Below are 10672 nucleotides of genomic sequence, written 5' to 3' on the forward strand. Positions count from 1 at the left end.
TGGCAGTACTCAGGAAGCTTCTTCTGAATTAGAAGTTTATGATCCTAATCAACCCACCATGGAGGAGGTGAATTACATGTGAGAACCCTATGGAAACACCTACAATAATCCATCATGGAAGAATCATCCTAACTTCTCATGGAAGGATCAACAGAAACCTCAGTAAGGTTTCAATAACAAAGAGGTGGAAGGAACCAGAATAGGTTCAATAATAGACCACCATTCCCATATTCTCAAGGGAACATGGAAACCTCTAAGTAGAGCCTCTCCGACTTAGTCACTTTGGTTTTCAGCCTCTCTAAGACCACTTATAGTTTCATAAATGAAACAAGGTCCTCTATTAGAAACTTGGAGGTACAAGTTGGTCAACTGAGCAAGAGGATCCCTGAGACTCCTCCTGACACTCTTTCCAGTAACACTAAGGTGAATCCAAGAGAAGAGTGCAAGGTCATAACCATGGAGGTAGAGGCCGAATAAGAGGAGAATGGAAAGGCATTAAACACCAGTGAATAAGCCTTCACTGGGCGTTCAACTCGCTAACCGCCAGTGAAGAACCCCTCACTGGGCATTCAACACCCATCCTGGCAACAGAGCTGGCGTTGAACGCCAGCCAGGGAGCACTGGCTAGGCGTTCAACACCTAAACATGCAGGAACTCTAGCGTTGAATGCCAGCCAGAGAGCACTGGCTGAGCGTTCAACACCCAAACTTGCAGCCATTCTGGCACTGAACGCCAGTGAGGAACCCCTCACTGGGCGTTCAACGCCCATACGCCCAGGAAAGCTGGCGTTGAATGCCATCAAGGATACCCCTGCTGGGCGTTCAACACCCAAGATACTAGAGGGACTGGAATTTAATGCCAGTAAGGGTGCACAGGAAGGGCTTTCAACGCCCAAAGAGCTAACAGAGCTGGCGTTGAACGCCAGCAAAAGCACACCCTCTGAATGCTCAATTTCCACTCAAGAACCCTCTATTCCAAAACTCAAGGAACCCCATTCTCATGTAAAGACCATAGAGGTTCCTTTGAATGCACTCCTACAGTGCATGAGTTCTGATGAATACTCATCCTCTGATGAGGATGAAGATACTAGGGAAGAGCAAGTTGCTCGGTACCTAGGAGCTCTCATGAAGCTAAATGCCAAGTTATTTGGTACAAAGTCTTTGGAGGAAGAACCTTCACTACTTTCCAAAGAACTCAATGTTTTGGTTCAGTAGGAGCTACCTCAGAAGCTTTCAGATCCTGGACGCTTTCTGATTCCTTGTACCATAGGCACCATGACCTTTGATAAGGCTCTGTGTGACCTAGGGTCAAGTATAAACCTCATGCCACTCTATGTAATGGAAAAGTTGGTAATCCTTGAGGTGCAAGCTGCAAACATCTCATTAGAGATGGCAGACAAGACAATGAAGAAGTCATATGGCTTAGTAGAGGATGTCTTAGTGAAAGTTGAAACCCACAACATCCTTGTAAACTTCATTGTCTTGGATATTGGAGAGGATAAGTGGTGCGCGAAATTGTGATCACTACAACTTCGCACAACTAACCAGCAAGTGCACTGGGTCGTCCAAGTAATACCTTACGTGAGTAAGGGTCGATCCCACGGAGATTGGTGGTATGAAGCAAGCTATGGTCACCTTGTAAATCTCAGTCAGGCAGACTCAAATGGTTATAGTGATAATCGAATAAAGCATAAAGATAAAGATAGAGATACTTATGTATATCATTGGTGAGAGCTTCAGATAAGCGAATGAAGATGCCTTCCCTTCCGTCTCTCTGCTTTCCTACAGCCTTCATCCAATTCTTCCTACTCCTTTCCATGGCAAGCTCGTGTAGGGTTTCACTGTTGTCAGCAGCTACCTCCCATCCTCGCAGTGAAAACTAATGCTCATGCACTCTGTCACAGTGCGGCTAATCACCGGTTTGGTTCCCTCCCCTACCGGAATAGAATCACTCTTTTGCGTCTGTCACTAACGCCCAGTAGGTTACAGGTTTGAAGCACGTCACAGTCATTCAATCATTGAATCCTACTCAGAATACCACAGACAAGGTTTAGACCTTCCGGATTCTCTTGAATGCCGCCATCAGGTCCTGCCTATACCACGAAGACTCTGATCTCACGGAATGGTTGGCTCGTTTGTCAGGCGAGCACTCGGTTGTCAGGCGATCAACCATGCATCGTGCAATCAGGAATCCAAGAGATATTCACTAGAGCCTTGATTGCTTATAGAACAAGAGTGGTTGTCAGTCACCTTGTTCATGGGTGAGAATGATGATGAGTGTCAATCATCACCTTCATCAAGTTGAAGAACAAGTGATATCTTGGATAAAGAACAAGCGGAATTGAATGGAAGAACAATAGTAATTGCATTAATACTCGAGGTACAGCAGAGCTCCACACCTTAATCTATGGTGTGTAGAAACTCCACCGTTGAAAATACATAAGCATGAGGTCTAGGCATGGCCGTGAGGCCAGCCCTCAAATGATCTAAGAACTAGATGTCCAAAGATGATCAAAGGATCTCAAAACAATCCAAAGATGAAAATACAATAGTAAAAGATCCTACTTATAGAAAACTAGTAGCCTAGGGTGTACAAAGATGAGTAAATAACATAAAAATCCACTTCCGGGCCCACTTGGTGTGTGCTTGGGCTGAGCAATGAAGCATTTTTCGTGTAGAGACTCTTCTTGGCGTTTAACTCCAGCTTTTATGCCAGTTTGGGCGTTTAACTCCCAATTAGGTGCCAGTTCCGGCGTTTAACGCTGGGAATTCTGAGGGTGACTTTGAACGCCGGTTTGTGCCATCAAATCTTGGGCAAAGTATGGACTATCATATATTGCTGGAAAGCCCAGGATGTCTACTTTCCAACGCCGTTGAGAGCGCGCCAATTGGGCTTCTATAGCTCCAGAAAATCCACTTCGAATGCAGGGAGGTCAGAATCCAACAGCATCTGCAGTCCTTTTCAGTCTCTGAATCAGATTTTTGCTCAGAACCCTCAATTTCAGCCAGAAAATACCTGAAATCACAGAAAAACACACAAACTCATAGTAAAGTCCAGAAAAGTGAATTTTAACTAAAAACTAATAAAAATATACTAAAAACTAACTAGATCATACTAAAAACATACTAAAAACAATGCCAAAAAGTATACAAATTATCCGCTCATCACAACACCAAACTTAAATTGTTGCTTGTCCCCAAGCAACTGAAAATCAAATAAGATAAAAAGAAGAGAATATACTATAGACTCCAAATTATCAATGAAACTTAGCTCCAAATTAGATGAGCGGGACTAGTAGCTTTTTGCCTCCGAACAGTTTTGGCATCTCACTTTTTCCTTTGAAATTCAGAATGATTGGCTTCTTTAGGAACTCAGAATCCAGATAGTGTTATTGATTCTCCTAGTTAAGTATGATGATTCTTGAACATAGCTACTTATTGAGTCTTGGCTGTGGCCCAAAGCACTCTGTCTTCCAGTATTACCACCGGATACATACATGCCACAGACACATAATTGGGTGAACCTTTTCAGATTGTGACTCAGCTTTGCTAAAGTCCCCAATTAGAGGTGTCCAGGGTTCTTAAGCACACTCTTATTGCCTTGGATCACAACTTTATTTCTTTCTTTTCTTTTTCTCCTTCTCTCTTCTTTTTTTTTTGTATTCACTGCTTTTCTTGCTTCAAGAATCATTTTTGTGATTTTTCAGATCCTCAGTAACATGTCTCCTTTTTCATCATTCTTTCAAGAGCCAACAATTTTAACATTCATGAACCACAAATTCAAAAGACATATGCACTGTTTAAGCATACATTCAGAAAATAAAAAGTATTGTCACCACATCAATCTAATTAAGCTAGTTTTAAAGATGAATTTGAAATCCTGTACTTCTTGTTCTTTTGTAATAAAAACAGTTTTCATTTAAGAAAGGTGATGGATTCATATAACTTTTTGGCATAGACACTAAGACACTAATGATCACAAGACACAAACATGGATAAACATAAGCATAAAATTCGAAAAACAGAAGAATAAATAACAAGGAAATCAAGGAACGGGTCCACCTTAGTGATGGCGGCTCTTTCTTGCTCTTGAAGATCCTATGGAGTGCTTGGGCTCCTCAATGTCTCTTCCTTGTCTTTGTTGCTCCTCCCTCATAATTCTTTGATCTTCTCTAATCTCATGAAGGATGATGGAGTGTTCTTGATGCTCCACCCTTAGTTGTCCCATGTTGGAACTCAATTCTCCTAGGGAGGTGTTTAGTTGCTCCCAATAGTCTTGTGGAGGAAAGTGCATCCCTTGAGGTATCTCAGGGATCTCATGATGTGAGGGGTCTCTTGTTTGCTCCATCTTTTTTTTTTTTCTTAGTGATGGGCTTGAGGTCATGCCTTCTCAGTTGAACTGGCTTTGGATGCCATAAATGGTTATGGAAAAACAAAAAGCAATGCTTTTACCACACCAAACTTAAAAGGTTTGCTCGTCCTCGAGCAAAAGAAGAAAGAAAAGAGTAGAAGAAGAAGAAAAAGGAGGATATGGAGGAGGTTGTGTGGTTCGGTCAAAAGGGGGAGAAGTAGTGTTTAGGGTGTGAGAAGATGAAGGATGGATGTGGGTGGTGAAGAGAAAGATGGGGTTTGATAGGTGAGGGGTTTTTGGGGAAGAGGTGTGGAGGTGATTGGTGAATGGGTGAAGAAGGGAGAGGGTGGTGGGGTTGGTGGGGATCCTGTGGGGTCCACAGATCCTTAGGTGTCAAGGAAAAGTCATCCCTGCACCAAATGGCATCAAAATTCACGTTTTGAGCCATTTCTGGCGTTAAACGCCGGGCTGATGCCCATTCCTGGCGTTTAACGCCAGGTTCTTACCCTTTTCTGGCGTTTAACGCCAGTCTGGTGCCCCTTTCTGGCGTTAAACGCCCAGAAGGGTGCCAGACTGGGCGTTAAACGCCCAACTGCTAGGCTTACTGGCGTTTGAACGCCAGCAGCATCTTCCTCCAGGGTGTGCTGTTTTTCTTCCTGTTTTTCATTCTGTTTTTACTTTTTTCATAGATTTTGTGACTTCTTATGATCATTAACCTACAAAAGACATAAAATAACAAAAGAAAATAGTTAATTATAAAACATTGGGTTGCCTCCCAACAAGCGCTTCTTTAATGTCATTAGCTTGACAGAGGACTCTCATGGAGCCTCAAGAATGCTCAGAGCTATGTTGGAACCTCCCAACACCAAACTTAGAGTTTGAATGTGGGGGTTCAACACCAAACTTAGAGTTTGGTTGTGGCCTCCCAACACCAAACTTAGAGTTTGACTGTGGGGGCTCAATTTGGCTCTGTTTTGAGAGAAGCTCTTCATGCTTCCTCTCCATGATGACAGAGGGATATCCTTGAGCTTTAAACATCAAGGATTCTTCATTCACTTGAATGATCAACTCTCCTCTATCAACATCAATCACAGCCCTTGCTGTGGCTAGGAAGGGTCTGCCAAGGATGATGGATTCATCCATGCACTTCCCAGTCTCTAGGACTATGAAATCAGTAGGGATGTAATGGTTTTCAATCTTTACCAAAACATCCTCTACAAGTCCATAAGCTTGTTTTCTTGAGTTGTCTGCCATCTCTAGTGAGATTCTTGCAGCTTGTACCTCAAGGATCCCTAGCTTCTCCATTACAGAGAGGGGCATGAGGTTTACACTTGACCCTAAGTCACACAAGGCCTTCTTGAAGGTCATGGTGCCTATGGTACAAGGTATAGAAAACTTCCCAGGATCTTGCCTCTTTTGAGGCAGTCTCTGCCTAGACAAGTCATTCAGTTCTTTGGTGAGCAAAGGGGATTCATCCTCCCAAGTCTCATTTCCAAATAACTTGTCATTCAGCTTCATGATTGCTCCAAGGTATTTAGCAACTTGCTCTTTAGTGACATATTCATCCTCTTCAGAGGAAGAATGCTCATCAGAGCTCATGAATGGCAGAAGTAAGTCCAATGGAATCTCTATGGTCTCATTTTGAGCCTCAGATTCCCATGGTTCCTCATTGGGGAACTCATTGGAGGTCAGTGGACGTCCAGTGAGGACTTCCTCAGTGGCGTTCACTGCCTCTTCTTCCTCCCAAAATTCGGCCATGTTGATGGCCTTGCACTCTCCTTTTGGATTTTCTTCAGTATTGCTTGGGAGAGTACTAGGAGGGAGTTCAGTAATTTTCTTGCTCAGCTGACCCACTTGTCCTTCCAAATTCCTAATGGAGGACCTAGTTTCAGTCATGAAACTTTGAGTGGTTTTGATTAGATCAGAGACCATGGTTGCTAAGTCAGAGGTATTCTGCTTAGAGCTTTCTGTCTGTTGCTGAGAAGATGATGGAAAAGGCTTGCTATTAAACCTGTTTCTTCCACCATTATTGTTATTGAAACCTTGTTGAGGTCTCTGTTGATCCTTCCATGAAAGATTTGGATGATTCCTCCATGAAGGATTGTAGGTGTTTCCATAGGGTTCTCCCATGTAATTCACCTCCTCTATTGAAGGGTTCTCAGGATCATAAGCTTCTTCCTCAGATGAAGCTTCCTTAGTACTGCTTGGTGCATTTTGCATTCCAGACAGACTTTGAGAAATCATGTTGACTTGTTGAGTCAATATTTTGTTCTGAGCCAATATGGCATTCAGAGTATCAATCTCAAGAACTCCTTTCTTCTGATTTACCCCATTGTTCACAGGATTCCTTTCAGAAGTGTACATGAATTGGTTATTTGCAACCACTTCAATCAGCTCTTGAGCTTCTGTAGGCGTCTTCTTCAAATGAAGAGATCCTCCAGCAGAGCTATCCAAAGACATCTTGGATAGTTCAGAGAGACCATCATAGAAAATACCTATGATGCTCCATTCAGAAAGCATGTCTGAAGGACATTTTCTGATTAATTGTTTGTATCTTTCCCAAGCTTCATAGAGGGATTCTCCATCCTTCTGTCTGAAGGTTTGGACTTCCACTCTAAGCTTACTCAATTTTTGAGGTGGAAAGAACTTTGCCAAGAAGGCCTTGACTAGCTTTTCCCAAGAGTCCAGGCTTTCTTTAGGTTGTGAGTCCAACCATGTCCTAGCTCTGTCTTTTACAACAAAAGGGAATAGCATCAGTCTGTAGACCTCAGGGTCAACCCCATTAGTCTTGACTGTGTCACAGATTTGCAAGAACTCAGCTAAAAATTGATGAGGATCTTCCAGTGGAAGTCCATGGGACTTGCAATTCTGTTGCATTAGAGAAACTAATTGAGGCTTAAGCTCAAAGTTGTTGCTCCAATGGCAGGGATAGAGATGCTTCTCCCATAGAAATCGGGAGTAGGTGCAGTAAAGTCACCCAGCACCTTCCTTGCATTGTTGTTGTTTTCGGCTGCCATGGCTTCTTCTTCCTTGAAGAATTCGTTTAGGTCCCCTACAAAGAGTTGTGCCTTAGCTTCTCTTAGCTTTCGTTTTAAGGTCCTTTCAGGTTCAGGATCAGCTTCAACAAGAATGCCTTTGTCCTTATTCCTGCTCATATGAAAGAGAAGAGAACAAGAAAATGTGGAATCCTCTATGTCACAGTATAGAGATTCCTTGAGATGTCAGAGGAAGAAAAATGGAAGACAGAGGTAGAAAATTCGAACTTATCAAAGAAGATGGAGTTCGAATTTTGCATTAAGGGATAGTGTTAGTCCATAATTAGAAGGATGTGAGAAGAAGGGAAGTAATTTTCGAAAATTTTGTAAAAGATTTTGAAAACATTTTGAAAAACACTAATTGATTCTCAAAAACTAAGAATAGAAAAAGAATCAATTGATTTTTGAAAAAGATTTTGAAATTAGAAATTAAAAAGATTTGATTGAAAACTTATTTTGAAAAAGATGTGATTGAGGAGATATGATTGATTAAAAAAAATGTGATTGAGAAGATATGATTTGAAAACAATTTTAAAAGATATGATTTGAAAACATTTTGAAAAGATATGATTTTAAAAATTAATGACTTGCCTAACAAGAAAAGATATGAATCAAACATAAAACCTTCCTCAACAGAAAAGGCAAAAAATGTTCAATCAAATCATTAATTGTTATTAAGTATCTTTGAAAAAGGAAAGAAATTGATTTTGAAAAAGATTTGATTGAAAAGATTTGATTTGAAAAAGATTTGATTTTGAAAAACTTTGAAAACTTGAAAAAAATTTGATTTGAAAACAAAATCTTCCCCCTTGTGCCATCCTGGCGTTAAACGCCCAGAATGTGCACATTCTGGCGTTTAACGCCCAAACTACTACCTTTTTGGGCGTTAAACGCCCAGCCAGGCACCCTGGCTGGCGTTTAAACGCCAGTCTGTCTTCTTCACTGGGCATTTTTGAATGCCCAGCTTTTTCTGTGTGATTCCTTTGCAGTATGTTCTGAATCTTCAATTCTCTGTATTATTGACTTGAAAAGACACAAATTAAAAATATTTTTGGATTTTTAATAATGAAAATGCAACTAAAATCAAATAACAATGCATGCAAGACACCAAACTTAGCAGTTTGCATACTACTGACACTAATGAGAATGCATATGAGACACATAAACACTCAAGTCAAGAGAATTCAAAGATCAAAACAAGGAAATCATCAAGAACAACTTGAAGATTAATGAAGACACATGCATGAATGCAATAAGAACAGAAACATGCAATTGATACTAAACTTAAGTTGAGACTCTAGACTCAAACAAGACATATTTTTGGATTTTATGATTTTGTAATTTTTTTGTGCTTTTTCGAAAATTAAGTGAAAAGGAAAATAAAGGTATCAAAATTCTTAATGAGAATTCCAGGAATCATGCAATGTTAGTCTAAAGCTTTAGTCTAAAGGAATTAGACATGGCCGGCTAAGCTTCAGCAGGACATTGCATTCAAGAGCTAAATTGATGTGGATCAATCAGCTTTGGTGATGATAAGAACATCACCTTGAAACACTAGAATTCATTCTTAAGAACTCTGAAGAAAAATACCTAATCTAAGCAACAAGATGAACCGTCAGTTGTCCATACACAAGAACAATCCCCGGCAACGGCGCCAAAAACTTGGTGCGCGAAATTGTGATCACTACAACTTCGCACAACTAACCAGCAATTGCACTGGGTCCAAGTAATACCTTACGTGAGTAAGGGTCGATCCCACGGAGATTGGTGGTATGAAGCAAGCTATGGTCACCTTGTAAATCTCAGTCAGGCAGACTCAAATGGTTATAGTGATAATCGAATAAAGCATAAAGATAAAGATAGAGATACTTATGTATATCATTGGTGAGAGCTTCAGATAAGCGAATGAAGATGCCTTCCCTTCCGTCTCTCTGCTTTCCTACAGCCTTCATCCAATTCTTCCTACTCCTTTCCATGGCAAGCTCGTGTAGGGTTTCACTGTTGTCAGCAGCTACCTCCCATCCTCGCAGTGAAAACTAATGCTCATGCACTCTGTCACAGTGCGGCTAATCACCGGTTTGGTTCCCTCCCCTACCGGAATAGAATCACTCTTTTGCGTCTGTCACTAACGCCCAGTAGGTTACAGGTTTGAAGCACGTCACAGTCATTCAATCATTGAATCCTACTCAGAATACCACAGACAAGGTTTAGACCTTCCGGATTCTCTTGAATGCCGCCATCAGGTCCTGCCTATACCACGAAGACTCTGATCTCACGGAATGGTTGGCTCTTTTGTCAGGCGAGCACTCGGTTGTCAGGCGATCAACCATGCATCGTGCAATCAGGAATCCAAGAGATATTCACTAGAGCCTTGATTGCTTATAGAACAAGAGTGGTTGTCAGTCACCTTGTTCATGGGTGAGAATGATGATGAGTGTCAATCATCACCTTCATCAAGTTGAAGAACAAGTGATATCTTGGATAAAGAACAAGCGGAATTGAATGGAAGAACAATAGTAATTGCATTAATACTCGAGGTACAGCAGAGCTCCACACCTTAATCTATGGTGTGTAGAAACTCCACCGTTGAAAATACATAAGCATGAGGTCTAGGCATGGCCGTGAGGCCAGCCCTCAAATGATCTAAGAACTAGATGTCCAAAGATGATCAAAGGATCTCAAAACAATCCAAAGATGAAAATACAATAGTAAAAGATCCTACTTATAGAAAACTAGTAGCCTATGGTGTACAAAGATGAGTAAATAACATAAAAATCCACTTCCGGGCCCACTTGGTGTGTGCTTGGGCTGAGCAATGAAGCATTTTTCGTGTAGAGACTCTTCTTGGCGTTTAACTCCAGCTTTTATGCCAGTTTGGGCGTTTAACTCCCAATTAGGTGCCAGTTCCGGCGTTTAACGCTGGGAATTCTGAGGGTGACTTTAAACGCCGGTTTGGGCCATCAAATCTTGGGCAAAGTATGGACTATCATATATTGCTGGAAAGCCCAGGATGTCTACTTTCCAACGCCGTTGAGAGCGCGCCAATTGGGCTTCTGTAGATCCAGAAAATCCACTTCGAATGCAGGGAGGTCAGAATCCAACAGCATCTGCAGTCCTTTTCAGTCTCTGAATCAGATTTTTGCTCAGAACCCTCAATTTCAGCCAGAAAATACCTGAAATCACAGAAAAACACACAAACTCATAGTAAAGTCCAGAAAAGTGAATTTTAACTAAAAACTAATAAAAATATACTAAAAACTAACTAGATCATACTAAAAACATACTAA

General features: G+C 41.2%; 1 non-coding gene across 1 annotated transcript; it reads left to right on the plus strand.

The window, feature by feature from the left end:
• The first annotated feature begins 6864 nt into the window (after positions 1-6864).
• LOC112799473 (small nucleolar RNA R71) lies at positions 6865-6972 on the plus strand. The gene has a single exon (XR_003201052.1). It is a non-coding gene; the product is annotated as a small nucleolar RNA R71 (small nucleolar RNA).
• The last annotated feature ends 3700 nt before the right edge of the window (positions 6973-10672 follow it).

This window comes from Arachis hypogaea, chromosome 4 (genome assembly GCF_003086295.3).
Source record: "Arachis hypogaea cultivar Tifrunner chromosome 4, arahy.Tifrunner.gnm2.J5K5, whole genome shotgun sequence".
Classification (NCBI taxonomy): domain Eukaryota; kingdom Viridiplantae; phylum Streptophyta; class Magnoliopsida; order Fabales; family Fabaceae; genus Arachis; species Arachis hypogaea.